Here is a 14,080-nt window from a genome sequence, read left to right on the forward strand (position 1 = left end):
TTTCATTTGGAAAGAAGGCGGTTGCTTGCCTTTTGCTCCTTTGGTGGTCAACCTTCAGCTGCCTGGCACATGGACCTGGACTCTTTCCTCAGGCCCAAGAACCAGTCAGTCTCTGGATCCTGCCCAACCTCCTGCTGGTACTGTTCTTCACCAATAAAACCTAGTTCTGGAAGGTGCCACAGGCCAAGCCATACACACAGAACATGCAAACACCCTGCTTTTATGCATTCTATTCCTTGGGGATGCCATGATAATGCACTGAAGTCTAACGTGTTAGTCACAGGAACTAAAAAGTTTTATAAACTTTGTGTTAAGGAGAAAAATGATCAGTGTGTGTGTGTGTGTGTGTGTGTTGGGCTGTGGAGAGCTGCACTTCAGACTGACAGCAGGAAGATCAAGCTGACAACCATCTCCCACCATTTCTCCACCACAACTTCAACCTTATGTCTCTGGCTTCATTCTCCTCATGCCTCTGAGTTGGGTCTCGCAACCTTTCCCGCTCAATGCTAATTAAATGTTCGTGTAAATGATCATTTTTGCCTCATTTCTTTTTTTAATCCAAATTAGGCACTTAGTTGTCTAATAAAGGTGTTCATAAGATAATCAAAGGGAGGAAAATTCATCTAAAGCCAGCAGGGACTGAAGGAGGGACTCAGTGCCTTGCCAACAGAGTATGCAATGGGGTGCCAGGGAGCCACCTCACCACCACGATGGTACAAACTAGAGATCTGCCAGGCAGTGGACCACCTTCCCAGCATGACTTTCCTCCTGGCTGAAGAACTGTCAGCTCGGGTCACACTCCTTGTGTCCTCCTCTCCTAACGTCCCTCTCCCGCTCTTCGTTCAAGAGAAAGTTTTAATGCTTAATCCATTGTTCTCTCATGGTTTATGTTAATCATCAGAGAGTTTCTGTCATGCATACCCTGTATTCCAAAGACAGAGATTGTATCAGGGCGAGTAGCTATGAGTTTAGGGTTTTATAAATGTTGACCTCTTTGGGACAGGTAAGAATACAGTGAATCCTCAAGAAATATCTTGTGCTGATTTTTTTTAAATGTCCCTGTGGTTTGATCTTGGGAGAAATGGTAACCATTTGTCAGACAGTAATGGAAAGGAGGGCCGGCATGCAGCTCCCTCTTGTGAAGGGTGAGTACTCACTGTGTGCCAGCAGTGATGCTGGCAAGAGCCACCCTGGTACTCTCCCATCTGCCTTCTGTATCTTTTTTGCTCTTCCTTTTCATCTGGAGACTCCGTTTCTAATGCTGTGTTGACCAAGAGCCAGTCACTTCTGAAACACCAAGACAGGCACTGAGATCCAGGAATTTGACCTCAGAGACTCATCATCAGGTCAGGAAAAGACTCGTGCAGGACCAGCTGCTGACGAGTGACACGGGCTGACGAATGTCATGGGCTGCCTCCAGCTCTTCCGCTTTCTTGGTCTCACAGAAACCACTACCAGGACGACCCCTGCCCCCTGCACAGCTCCCATTATAACACCTTAGATGACATCCCAGACGCTTCAGTCTCAAGGTCTAATGCTGCAAGCCATCTCCCTACCTCCATGATAAATAATGAAAGCAAATGTTTGCTGTCTGTTTCCTGGCACAGGGCTACCCAAATCCTTGGAATCTCCAGAGGAAAAAGAACGTTTTCCTCATGCCGCTGAGACGATGGGTGACAAGGAGCCTTTAGCTGATGACTAGTTGCTGCTTGCTACAAAGACCAGGCATGGTTGGAGAGTTGGAACCCTTCCTCCCTAGCACTCAAGGAGAACAGAGAGGAACTGGGGGTGGTACAAGTCACTGGGGCAGAGACTCAGTCAGTCATATCCACATGAGGTAGCCTCCATAAAACAGCTGGATCTGGAGACCATTAAGATGCTGGTGGGGGAAGAGGGGCGGGAGCACTAGCCACTCACACTGTGTCCACAAATTGCCCCCAAGCATTTCTTCTGTTTGACTCTTGCTGCATTGTAACCTTCACAACAAATCATGATGGTAAGCAAAATGCTTTCCTCAACTCCACAGACTGTTCTAGAAAGTTCTCAAATTGCACAGGGGGTTTGAAGAATCTCCAAAAATCATAACTAAGAATATGAAGGACTTGAAATGGTCACCTAAAGTGGGGGAGGGCAGTAGCCTTGCGGGATGGATTCCTCGATCTGTTGGTCCTAACTCTGGAGAGCTCATTTCAGAACTGCACTGAATTGTAGGATCCTCAGTGTCCTCAGAGTTACAAGACGAATTGAGATGGAAATCTCACCCTTTACCTTTGGTGTCAAAAATGTGTACCCAGTTTCTGTTGCAGCAAAAATGACCAAGTAGAATACAAAAGGCTTTGGCTGGTAGGTTTTGTGCTGGCTTGAGAAATTGTGGCAGGGGGTTCTAAAGTTGGGGAACTGCTCCCCTTCAGAGCTAAAATGATCCTGCTACTGAATACCACACAAGCAATCTACTGTATGACCCTCGGCTCTAGGCCAAGCACTGTAACTCCACTTCTCTGTTCAGAGCCCAACTGCCTTTGAAACCCATGACTTCACTTTTCCTTTGCCCTTCAGAAGTCACCTAAGTGCCCTCATGATAGTGAGTTTCCAAGTAGAACTGGGATTGGAAATCTGGTGTCTTCCTTGCCATGGATCCACAGCTGTTACTGCTCAGTGGGTGGTGAGCCAGGCTCACCACTTATGGAGAGGAGAAAACTTAGGTGCCACTGATTTCTGCCAGCAGGAGGAAAGGATGTCTACATCCCATTGAAGGACATGCCCAGATTCTTCCTGGCCACGTGGTGAGCAAAAATCTGTCGCTGAAGTCTGCTGCCTTGGCAGTCTACAGGCTGCGAGTTCATGGAGCAACCAAGAGCCAAGAAGCTGGAGTCAGCATGCAGTGTGACTGTGGGCACATGCAAAGAGTTTGGCACTGAGAAACGCTCAGGCTGAATGGTTTAGCCATGTAGGTAAAGTTTGTGACAGTCCATCAGGGTAAAGAGGGCCCAACAGGGCCCCAGATCAGGGCAGTAGGGACCAACATGGAGCTCCAGGTTTGTGTCCTCTAGATGCATTTTCTTGGAAGATTCTCTTCAAGCTGCAGGTGCATGTCAGGGACAGTTGATCCCACTTCCTCCAGCTTTGCTGAAGGGTGTTGGCTCTGCTGCTGTGGCAACTGGCCAAGCCAATGATGTCAGTTCACAGACCCCAAGAGCTATGGAGCTAGGCAAGGCCTGCAAGAAAGCTTTTTCTTCTACTGACAAGAAGTTTGCTTCCCTAAGCATTTCTACCCATCCATTTGAATTCTCAAATCCCAGGGAATCAGCCTTCTAAATATCCAAAGGTATCCAAGGAGCACAGAATCTCAGCTTATCCAGGAAAATTACTTTAATCCTCTTATTTTCTTTAAATGTTTATGAGTATAACTTGTCACTCAATGTGTGGTCCATGGGCCTATAGCAGCAGTACCCACCTGGGAGTGTCACAGAGATACAGCCTCTTGGGGAAGGCAAGGTGGCAGAGACGGTGAAATTCGTGTCTGCGATGCTGAAAGCATCCAGTTTCATGTCTTGCCTGCTCTGCTTCCAATCCAGCTCTCTAATAACGTCCTGGGAGAATCAAGTACTTATGTCCATGCTACCCATTTGTGATACATACAGTAGAAAAAGCTCCTGGCTCCTATCTTTGGTCTGGCCCAGCCCTGACCATTGCAAGTCCTCACCTTGAATGCACCAAGATGCCATACGGGCGCCGGTTCTAATCCCGGCAGCTCCACTACCCATCCAGCTCCCTGCTTGTGGCCTGGGAAAGCAGTCGAGGATGGCCCAAAGCCTTGGGAACTTGCACCCACATGGGAGACCTGCGAGAAGCTCCTGGCTCCTGGCTCAGTTCTAGCTGCTATAGACACTTGGGGAGTAAATCATTGGATGGAAGGTCTTCCTCTCCGTCTCTCCTCCTCTCTGCATATCTGTCTTTCCAATAAAAAACTTTAAGGAAAGGCTACCTTTTCATAGGACCCCTGAGTGATTTGATGGCCCCTTCATAGCAACTCTCTCTGTCTCTCTCACACACATACACACTTACATGTAACTTCTGAGACAGACAATGGTAGAGCACAGCCTGTACCCCACATTGTTCAAAGTTTATTCACCCTCCTTCAGTCAGTACCATGACCCCACATGGCTCTTCCCATTTCAAACACGGGAAAAAGTGTCCTGGTGAGGGAAAGCAACTTGTTTATCATCACACAGTGAGACAGACCCTCGGCAGTTTAATTCCAGAGCTTGCACGCCTAACCACTGCTAAAGGAAAATGCTAACACCCTAGGTACAGAGTCACAGCTCTGCTAAGACTGCAGCTAGGAGGGTGTGAACTGCACACACTCTTCCACTGTCACATTGTGTTATTGTAGTAAAAATAACGAGAACCAGCATGCCCCGAACAGGCCACAGCTTTAGCCATCCCCAATGGTATTTCTATCACCTCTCTTATATTTTCATTCCATTTTAACAATGTTTACGATATAAAGACACTATACATTTATAGTAAAGAAATGCCTCTATGTTAAAGGACATAAAATGAGAAATACAGAACGCCTTCCCCATGTCCCTCCCCAACATCAAGATAACCACAGTTAGCACTTTCTTAAGTATCTTTCCAAAAATGTGTTCTGCATTTAAAATAATGAATCCCCCCCTCCAACACAGAATACATTTCTAATAAAACACACACACGCACACATTCCACTCTTAGCTTGGATACATCTGCTAAAGCAACCCTGTGATTGGCTCCTGTTTTATTTATGATAAATTGGAACACCCATATCTTTCTCACATGAAGTGTTATTAACTTTTCATCTCCCCATCTTGTATAGTTCTTTTTTTTTCTCACTTAAATGTAGGGTATTTTATGTCTTCTTATTGAGTTTCATGTCGCTGCTTGTGTTCTAGCATTATGGTGGGTTAATTTTTTCCCTTGCTTTTGGCTTTAAAATGTGGAGGTTTTCTTCTTTGCAAGACTGATAAATTTGCCCCGATTTTCTATGATTGGAAGGAGCAGCTATAGGGCATGGGGATAGGATGGGTCGAGAGGGTCTCTGGAACCATTCAGCAAAACAATATACCCAAATTTTAGCAATGGCTGACCCTGGGTGGTCAGTTTTCTCTCTATATATAGTCCAAGTGTTTAACAATAAGCATGTGTCAATTTTGTCATTTACAAAAGACATAAAGGCTGGGGTTTTGCATACTGAGCAATTTTCCTCATTCTTCAATACCTTCCTGAACGAGATTTCCCATCCAGTCCCTTGGTGGCAAGACTGCATCATCTCCCAGTGGAGGAAGCAGTGTGGGAAGACCCAAGCCCACAACAGTAAGAGCGGTCTGGCTTGTTAGTGTGGCTTGGCTCGATGATGTGGTGTCTACTACCCACCGCTCATCATGGAAAGGCATGTCAGACAGAGTTGCTGGTCACAGAACTCAGAGCACATGCAGCACTTGAGTTTGGCCTTTAACCCAATCAAGAAAGCCCCATTCCGCTATCAACCACTGAAGTGCACGTTGGAAGCTGTTTTGGTACACTTCATCCAATAATGATTGCCTAGAAGGTAGAGTCAGCCACTCCCATAGTGACTGGTCTATCCTGCCATGTGACCCTAAACACCCTAAATATCGCCCCTAATTTACCTGCTCTGTCTTCCTTCGTTGGCCTGAATCCCTATGATCCACTGAAATACTTAGAATTCCTGGTGTTGCTCTTTGCAGACTGCCACATAAATGTAATAACACAGTGTGCAGACTCTTCAGACTGGATTCTTTCATTTGGCGATATACCTTCAAGGTTCTTCCATGTCTTTGTGGAACCTCTCACGTTTTCCGTTTATAAAAAATATTTATTTACTTATTTTTATTTAAAAGGCAGATTTATAGAAAGAAAGACAGAGAAGGGATCTTCCAAATGACCATAACGGCTGGAGCTGAGCTGTTCTGAAGCCAGGAGCTTCCTCGTGGTCTCCCACATAGTGCCGGTGCCCAAGGACACGGGCCGTCCTCCTCTGCTTCCCAGGTCACAAGCCAGGAGCTGGATGGGAAGTGCAGCAGCCAGGGCTAGAAGCAGAGCCCATACGGGATGCTAGCGCTGAACCACCACACCAGCCCCTCACATTCTTTTATATTGTATTGTAATATGATGGTATAAGATATGATAGTATTTTATTATATACTATCATACTGTGATATTGTAGTAAAAATAATTTTTGGAGCTATGCACTAAACTACAACTTGACAGCTCTTTTTATTATTGAATATTCATGAGTGTTCCAGTTCATGGAAATATGATGGCTTGTTTATTTATTCATACGTCAAAAGATATCTTGCTTGCATCCCATGTCTGGATCATTATGTATAAGGCTTCTAGACCTATTGATGTGCCATCTTCTGTGTGCGTGTTGGTCAGTGTTTCAAATCAAGTTAAGAAATACCTAGGAGTATGATTGCTGGATCGGATAATGGGTATGTTTGGTATTCTAAGAAACTGCAAAATTATCTTCCCAAGAGGTTGCACCATTTAACATTCTCACCAACACAGTGGGAGGTCTTGTCCTTCCACATCCTTAACAACCATCAGGGTTCTCACTTCTGGGTTTTCGTCACTCTAGCAGGTGCCCTGTGGTAGCTCACAGATGTAATTTGCCCTTACCTAACAAGAGTTTCTTAACTGTCATCTGAATATTTTTGTTTGGTAAGATTTCTGTTCAGATCTCCAGCCTAGTTTGTAAAAGCCTTGTATGCTTAGTTGAATGACACAGATAGAGACACAGATTTCCACCCGCTGGTTCAGTCCCTAGATTTCCAAAACAGACCTGGCTGGGTGGCCAAAGCCAGTGTTAGGAACTAACCTTCTCTCCCAGGGGTGTGGCAGAAACCTAAGTATTTGGGCTGGCTCATTTATAAATGTACTATATATTTTCAATTATTGAATTTTAAGAGTTTTTACATATTTTATATACTTCCCTTCATCAGAAATGTGTTCGCAGGTATTTTTCTCCCAATCTGTGGCTTATCTTCTTATTCTCTTACCAGTATCATCAGAGTGAACATTTTTTATTTTTAAGAAAGTCCAGTATCTTAATTTTTTTTTGTTTATGGATTGCACTTTTGAAATTGTATCTAAAATATCAAGATCACAGATTTTTTTTTCAGAAATTTAACATTTTGTCTGTTAATCTTTATGAAAGCTTTACGGAGCTGTGTCTATTTTTTCCTTTTGCATGTTGTTTTGCATATGAAGTCTAATTCTTTCAACCCTCTATTTTGAATACAGTCTTTGTTCCTTAAAATGCCCTTATGTCTTTGTCAAACAGTAGGTAACAATACAACAAGAGAACATGCCATTCTGGATGTTTATGAATCAAATAATGGCTTCAAAATGCTCCCAGAGATGAGCAGGAAATGAATGGGCATTTCCACAATTATCACAGAAATTTCAGCACTCTGTATTAACAACTGGCTGACCAAACATATAGAAGACTAGGGCAGGTGTGAAAGACTCATACAACGCTACCAACAAACTTGGCCTGTTTTACATTAATAGAGCACTCATCCAACAACATTCTCATATATATTTTTCTCAAGTGCACCTGCAATATTTACCAAGATCAATTTGCTGTTTTATGAATCATAAAATAAGTATCAATAAGTATAGCAAGATTCACGTTCTGAAAAGCTGGTACAGGAGTTGTGACACAGCAGATGAAGCTGCTGCCTGCAACACCTTATCCCATGTGGGAATGCTGGTTCAAGCACCTGCTGCTTTGTGTCTGACCCAACTCCACTCATGGGGCTGGGAAAGCAGTGAGGATGGTCCAAGTCCTTGGATTTCTGCCGCCAGTGTAAAAGATCCAGATGAAATTTTGGGTTCCTTGCTTCACTTGACCTGGCTGTTACAAGCTCTTCAGGAGTGACCAAATGGATGGAAAATCTCTTTTTTCTCTTTCTGTCTGTGTCACTTTGCCTTCCAAATAAATTAGCTACTTCTAAAAAGTTTCTTCTTTAACCAAGAGAAAATTATAATATTAATCATTTTTTAAAAGCAGCATTTGTAAAATCTTCAAGTTTGTGGAAAGTAAGACACTTTCAAATAATTCATAGCTCAGAAAAAATAATAGGGAAACTATAATATTCGGAACTAAAACAAATGAAAACTACACAAGTCAAAATTTAATATTATACAAAACATAGAGGAAAATATATAATACTAAACATCCAGAAAAAGAAAAAGAGAGAACAGAAAACCAAAAGAGAGAAAAAATTATTCTCAATCAAGTATTTTAACTTCAATCTCCAGGAACCAGGAAGACAGAGTTGTGTCCAAATAAGCAGAAGAAAGGAAATAATGAAGAACAAAGCAGAAATCAGTGAGACACAAAAAAGAGATAATCCATGAAGATTTCAGTTGCTTTTGAAACACATTAAAAAATTGCTAGACTTGTAACCAGATTTATTAAAAAATGTAAAGAGAAAAGACACTAATGCCCAATATTGGGAATGAGATATGATATCAACACAGATTCTATAGCTCTCAGTGTTATCAATGGTTTTAGACCATTACATTTATTAAAGCCTAAATGATAAGGTAAACATTTCTTGAAATGAATAAACTACAGAAGTTTATTCAAGAAAAAACCAACACCCTTCGAAGTCTTGTGTAATTGAAGACATTGAATTTGCAGTTTAGATAATGGAGCTCTACAAGCGCTCTCCAACCCACACCATTGTGAATGCTGAAGGATTGGGCGCGTCCCCTGAGGTCAGGAGCAATGCAGAGCCCCGCTCTCACCAAACCTACTCAGCGTCTCCTTAGTGGTCGGGAGGGGGTGGGGCAGAGAGTGGAGGGCTGGAGAACGCAGAGGAAAGGAGGGAAGGAAGGAAAGGCATCAGGCTCCGGGAAGAAGAGATAAAACCATCCTAATTTACATATGACATGAACACCCAAAGGATATGCAAAAAGGCCACTAGAACTAATAAGTGAATTTGGCAAAGTCAGTATAAAAAGAGATCATATATATATATATAAAATCAGAATTGAACGCTTGGAAATGTAAATGGCAAATTCCACACACAATAAAATCATAAATGCAAAACAGTAACAAAATATATGTCAGGATTTGTATGCCAAAGTTGTAACACACCAATAAGAAAAGCTATCAAGGAAACAATGGCAAAAGCTATCAAGGAAACAATGGCAAAAAATATCTGCCAAAGTATACGTTTAGGGCCCTCCACGATAGCCTAGTGGCTCAAGTCCTCTCCTTGCACACACCAGGATCCCTTATCGGCACTGATTCTAATCCCAGCAACCCCATCTCCCATCCAGCCCCACCTCCCATCCAGCTCCCTGCTTGTGAAAAGCAGTTGGAAAGCAGTTGAAGATGGCCCAAAGCACCCACGCAGGAGACCCAGAGGAGGCTCCGGGCTCCTGACTTTGGATCTGCACAGTTCTGGCCATTCTGGGCACTTGGGGAGTGAATTGGCAGGTGGAAGCTCTTTCTGTCTCTCCTCTTCTCTCTATAGTTTACTATCCTTAAAAACAGTAAAATAAATCTTAAAAAGAAGTATACATTTAATGACAGTCCACTGAAAACACGAATAGGTGTTGTAGAAATCAGAAAGCTGGCTCTAAAACCCACATGGAGAGGTAAAGGACTTGGAACAACTCAAGCAATTTTTAAAAGAACATAAAAAGCTACTATTCCCTCACTTCAAGACTTACCCTAAAGTTGCAGTAATTAAGACAATGTAACATTTGTGAAAGTTTAGACATACTGATAAGTAAAAACAGAATAGTGGGAGTGAAATAGTTTCAAACAATAATCTGAATTGATTTTCAATGAAGGTGCCATTGTATGTCAATGCATTTCAACAGATACAAGATAATCCTTTCAGCAAATGTTGCTTTGTATCATATACAAAAACAACTTCAAATGGATTGGAAGCCTAAATGTAAATTACAAAACTACGGAATTTTCCAAGCAAAAAGGAAAAACATTGCCTTCAGCTACGTAAGTTTTATTGGAGAGGACAGAAATCATAATCCTCAACATTAAAAGAAAATCAAGGATTGGATTTAATTAAAAATTAAAGCTTATGCTTTTTTTAGGTTAAGAAACCAAGAAGGGAAGTCATGGGACTGGGGGAAAAGTGACTGCAAGGGAAGAGTGTTAGAAAACATGTTTTCATAATATACAACAAATTCTTCATGCAATATAACTTCGAAATCACTTTTTTCGGGGGAGGTGGGAGGGTAGGGGATTGTTGGCCAAACTTCCATCGAGGGATTGAAACGTTTATTGGTGAGACCAGGATCAAGGGCTTTCTCCCGTCTGGCTTCTTCTACCACTTTTATTATTTCAGGTCTCACATTTAGATCTTTAATCTAGTTTGCATTACTTTTTGTGGGTGGTGTACGACTCTACTCTTTTAAATGTTAACATTCAACCTTCACTATACTATTTGTGGAAGAAACTTTTCCTTCTCCAATCTGATTTTGACATTCTTTAACTATATATGCTTGGGTTTATTTCAGAGTTCTCTCCTGTTCCCTCAACACATATGCCTTTTGTTTTTTAGCCAGAGAGATCTTCCATTCTCGGGTTCAATTCCAAAATGGCTGCAATGGCTGGAGCTGGAAGAAGCTGGAGCTAGGAGTCTAGAACCTCCTCAGGACCCCCATACAGCTGATAGGGCTTCAAGCATTCGAGCCGTCCTCCACGGCTTTCCCAGTCTCATGAGCAGGGAGCTGGAACAGCCGTGCAGCAGCTGGACATGAAGCAGCATTCACAAGAAACAGCGGCGTCCCAGGTACCAACCTAGCCTGCTACGCCACAGCAATGCCTCCTCTGCGCCTGTTTGTGTAAGACACTGTTTTGTTTGCTATTGCTTTTTGATATAATTTGAAGTCGGAAGTATGAAGCTTCTCGTTTTACTTTGCTTTTTTGTTTCTCACAAGGTATGTTTTGGCTACTCAGGGTTTTTTGTGCTTCCAAAAACTTTCTGTGTGAAAACTGTCATCAGAGTTTTGACAGGGATTGTGTTGAACATCTATATCGCCTTAGGTAGTGTGGGTATTTTAGTAACAATAGTTCTTCCAATCCATGAACAGAGCGCCCATTTGTTCATCTTCTCAAGGTATTTCATCAGAAGAAATGTATTTCATGGTTTGGTTTTCAGCGTGGAGATATTGCTTTCCCTTCATCAAACTTGCTTGTAACTATTTTATTGTACTTGATGAAACTGAGTGACATTGTTTCTTGATTTCCTCTTCATGTTGAAGATTATCAGTGTAAATAAACATCACTATTTTGTATAATATTTATATCTTGCAGCTTCATTGAATCCATTTATTCTTATAATTTTTAGTGGCATTTTCAGGGTTTTCTACATGTAAGATATGTCATCTAAAAACAGAGATAATTTGTTTTTTTTTTTTTTCTGATTCGAATTCCTTTTATTTCTTTTTCTTATCTGAATGCTGTTGCTAGTAATTCCAGTAATGTGCTATCAGGAAGGGAGAGGAGCAAAATCCAGAACTTAACCTTGACAGATACCAAACTATGAAAGTGAATGCCAAAGTTGGACAGGATCCCACGGCCTTGGTTCCTAGACAAGAACCTGCAAAGCCAGGCGACCAAGGAAGCACATTCACCCTCCCACCTTCAACCCTCAACACTGTTGAGCCAGGAATCAGCCACCAGGGAGCAGGGTGGGATGGTGAATTTAGGACTTTGTTGCTCAGGTCTGAAACAGTGAGAACTGGCATCAGATAAAACTCAAAGTCCTCTACTCCCAGGCCTGTGCTCACAGCCCCAGCCTCTTGATCTGCCCCAGTGGTAGACAGGACCTGTGCCCAAGTGGGGTGTACTGGTCTGGACCTGTATCTACCAATATTATCGAACACTGACATACACTTCGAGACTTCTCAGATCCTGAGGTCTGTAAGACTCAGGTGTGACTAAACTTAGTGTGAGTGTGGGTGGATGAAGGGCTGCTGATACCACTTGTCTCCCACTATGGGTGGATGCCAGGAAGTAATACTCCCGCCTCTGGAAAGCAGACCATTAAAATGATCAAAGGACAGCATGTTGCATCTTGTAAAGCCATTGCCGAGATGGTACTGATGACCTATTCACCTGGATCCCTGCCCCAGTGTTCGAAAATGGTGCCACTGGATCTGCCCTGGTACCAACTAGACACCCATGACCCATATCAGTTTAGCTTACCCCCAGCCAGCATCACTTGTGGCTAGTTGCAATGGGTTTGAACAGCACGTACACCTCAGCATCAAAGTGGACCCCAGCTCTGTGCTGCGGTGCACTGGAGTTCGCAGGCTGTGGATCCAGGTTTGACTAAGCATTGTGGAATGGGTAGCCACAGGGCTGCTTACTCCATCACTCTCCCGACTCAGAAAATATAACACAGGCATTGAAATCTGGAGCTGACACCCTATGCCTCTGCTGAAAGCTAAACAAATACTGTTATGATACTGACCACAATCCTAACAACACAGGTTCCCCAGGACAGTACTTCCATAACCCCAGTCACAGTAAACTGAGGGCCTCTGGCCCCCGTCCTTGCTCCCCAATCCCTGGATCCTGCCCCAGGGACTGCAAATGAGAGCCATGCATCCCTGTTAGGACTGAGAGAAGCACCTTCAAAATGGCTGATCCCATTAATCACTGTGAGAGAAGGCAGAGAGAAAATATAACAGGATCCAACTGGAAGTAAGCCAAAATAGCCTGCTAAGCCCAAACCTGAAGATTATCTTATGAGAAAAGCATGTTACCATGAAAGCCATGCATTAAAAATGATGGAGTCATGTAATTCATCAATGTACAGTATCAAATTAGGGATCCAAGAACTATAGAAAAGCATGGTAAAATGCTCTTCCCCAAAGGGAAACAATAACGCTTTGTAACAAATTCCAAAGAAAAGGAGATTGATGAAATGTCTCATAAAGAATTCAAATGAATGATTTTAGGGTGTTCAGAGCAATGAGAAAACATAGACAGTTGAACGGAATTAGGAAAACAGTACAAGACATGAGTGGGGAATTCATCAGAGAAATTAAGATTCTGAATATGAGCCAACTAGAAATGTTGAAAATAAAGAATTCACTAAGGCAAATAAACTGTTGGAAGCCTTGACAACAAACTAGATCAAGAAGAAGAGCAATGAATAAAGGAGTTTTGAAAGATTCTAGTCACCGTTGGGTGGTGTGGGGGGAGGAGGTGGGGAGCAGAGGAAGGAAAGAAGGCAGGCAGGCAGGCATGAAGAAAGATGAAGACAGCCTCTGAAATTGATAGGGCATAGTTGAGCAGATAGCTATTCGAACTGTGGGTATTCTTGAGGGTAAAGAAAGAAGCAGAGGTTAAGAAACGTATTCCTTGACGTAACTGCAAACCTCCCAACCTGGAGAAAGATATGAACATCCAAGTGCAGGAGCCTACAAGTAGACCCGATCAGCCAAGGATCCCATCGTAGCTCGTTATAGTTGAGCTCTCCGGGGCACAACACAAATTGAGAATCATAAAACGTTCCAGACAAAGGCTCAGGTCACTTTTAAGGGAAGCCTTATTGGATTAAGAGAAGAATTTTCAACAGAAACCTTACAGGCCTGCAGAAAATGAAAAGTGGTATTCTAAGTTTGAAACAAAATAACTGATAACCAAAAATACTTTCCAAGAAAAGTTAGGTTTCATAAATGAAGGAGGAAGAAATACTCTGAGGTTATTCATCACCACCAGTCTAGGAAAGAGGTCCTACATACAGAAGCAAAAGAAAAACAAACAAAAAACTTCATGAAACCTGTGTGGATATAAAACCCATTAAAAAAGAAGATACTGAAAATAAACAGAAGAACATTTTGAAAACAGACAGGACTATTGCATTCCTTAATGGCAGCCTTGAATGTAAATAGACCAATATCTTTAAAGTGTAGAGACTGACTAAAAGTATTTTTAAGAAGACGCAATGATGATTATTAGTCTACAAGGAATCCATTTCACCTGCAATGATACCCGTGGAGTGAAAGCGAGAGAATGGAC

The sequence above is a fragment of the Ochotona princeps genome, chromosome 30 (assembly GCF_030435755.1).
Source record: "Ochotona princeps isolate mOchPri1 chromosome 30, mOchPri1.hap1, whole genome shotgun sequence".
NCBI classification, from domain to species: Eukaryota; Metazoa; Chordata; class Mammalia; order Lagomorpha; family Ochotonidae; genus Ochotona; species Ochotona princeps.